Source organism: Octodon degus, unplaced genomic scaffold (assembly GCF_000260255.1).
Source record: "Octodon degus isolate 3935 unplaced genomic scaffold, OctDeg1.0 scaffold00131, whole genome shotgun sequence".
In the NCBI taxonomy this organism is placed as follows: Eukaryota; Metazoa; Chordata; class Mammalia; order Rodentia; family Octodontidae; genus Octodon; species Octodon degus.
Window position 1 is genome coordinate 1,270,946 of NW_004524707.1, and position 2,200 is coordinate 1,273,145.

The window sequence follows — 2,200 nt, forward strand, 5'->3', positions numbered from 1 at the left end:
GATACAAAACTGGTTCTACCTGACTTTAAAGTTGATGTATGCAGCGTGGTTCAGAATTGGGTGATCTCTGGGGTCTTAATTCTGAAATGTTTTTCAGAGAGAGCAAGAGAGAGAGAGAGAGAGAGAGAGAGAGAGAGAGAGAGACAGACAGACACAGAATGTTGTATGGTCTTATTGTAAAAAGAGAAGTGTGAAGGAAGGGAAAAGAAAAAGAGGTAATAGGCAGGGGAGGCTTCAGCCAGGAAAATGGCGGAATGAAAGGCCTGAGAGGAGAAGCCTAAGAAGTCGAAGCAAGCTGGAGCTGCCGGAGGACCTGAAGAAGAAGCAGAAAAAACCTGTGAAAACTAAGACTGTTTCTTCCAGTAATGGAGGGGAAGTTCCAGTCACCTCACTGAGAAGCAATCAGCTGAAGAAGAAGCTGCAGACCTCCCAAGAAAGTCCAGAAAGATCTACACGTTTGGATCTGCCATAGGTAGTCAGACAACAAAGAAAGCATCAGTTATACCCATCAAACTTGGATCAAGTAAACCTAAAGAAACTGTTCCAACTCTTGCTCCAAAAACTCTTTCAGTAGCAGCAGCTTTTAATGAAGATGAAGACAGTGAACCAGAGGAAATGCCTCCAGAAGCAACGATGAGGATGAGGAATATTGGAAGGGGTACACCAACATCAGCCGGACCCAACTCTTTCCATAAAGGAAAGCATGGGTTTTCTGATGACCACAAGCTATGGGAATGAAATAAAAGGTCTCATCTTAGAAATGTCCATGACCAAGACAATTAAATGATGTGTTTTGAATTAGGCTGTGAGGTGGGTGTAAAGTTAAAAGGAATAGTTTCATTTTTTAAGGAATGGTGTGAGACTATCTTTGGAGTCACTTTTGCTTTTGTTTTTTTCATTTTTCTTTTTAAATTGAGTGATACAATAGTAAGTGAGAGTTTGAAATTAGAGGTAATTTATATTTTACATACAGATTTCAAGCCATTTGTTAACTTTGTTTTCATGTGATTAGCTTCCAAAGGTTACAGAGAATAAAAGAAATCAGAAATGGTACCTTTTAAAGAATTACATGGTTTTTTTTTTAGACACAACTATTAACACATTAAGAGGGAGGCAAAAAGTTACTGTCTGTGTAAAACTATAAGCAGTCACTCCTAAATTAACTCCCTCACTCCCGAAACCGGCTCCTAGGAACAGCCTTAGAGAAAAGGGAGGGTGTCATGTCAGAGAGGAAACACTGCTTGGCTATTGACTAGAAGTAAAACTAGATGAAATTAAATAGCATTTTTCCCTTCTGGGATTTGTTTTGTTTCAAGTGGCCATATATTAGGTTTTGCATTGCTGTCAGTGGACACAGACGCTTAGCTCTTCTATAGAAAGTTTTTTTTTTTTTTTTTTTTCAGAACTGAGGATTGAACTCAGGCCCTTGCACTTGCCAGGCATGTGCTTATTCTACTGAGCCATTTCCCCAGCCCCTTAGAAAGTAATTTTTAAAAAATTTTTGTGTGAAGTATCGAGTACTTGAAATAGCCAATTTCTTTTATTAACAGGCCTTAATAGTCTTGTCTACCTTCATCAGTCTTCAAAGGACAGCCATTTGCTACCAAAGTAAATTAGTATTTTGAATGTGCTTCTCTTGGTTTTTATTAGCTAGTTCCTATAAGCATTTCCACCAGAGCTTGAGGCAAATCATAAGGAAGCTATTCCTTTTAAAATACAGACCACCACCAAAAATTTAAATGTACATACTGCTTAAGTATTTGACTGGTTTTTATTTTTTAAAAGGTATAAACACCAAAGGAAAAAAAATAACATTGTACAAAGGTGAAAAACATTAAGATGCATTTTCTGTAAATTTGTCTATGCATTTCTGTTACTAAGTTGTTAAACCCAATTTGCTTTTTTTTTGAATCAGGGATTGAACTCAGGCCCTTGCACTTGCCAGGCAGGCGCTTATTCTACTGAGCTATCTCCCCAGCCCCGTTAAACCCAATTTGAAATGAATTCAATACAGAATTTATTAGAACAGTTAATGTGGTTTATTTTAAGTGTACACATATTAACCAGTGAAGAATATTGTAGGTACTGAAGATGAAAGAAAATGTATCTTCAAACACAATTTATTGAATTGTTTATCACATATACTCTTAAATCTGTGTCTTGTAAGCTGTTTGTTTTGTATTTTTGTAATGTATTTGGA

The 2,200-nt window shown here is 36.9% G+C and overlaps 1 pseudogene; it reads left to right on the plus strand.

The window, feature by feature from the left end:
• The first annotated feature begins 246 nt into the window (after positions 1-246).
• Positions 247-783, plus strand: LOC101559613 (annotated as a pseudogene).
• Positions 784-2,200: the final 1,417 nt, after the last annotated feature.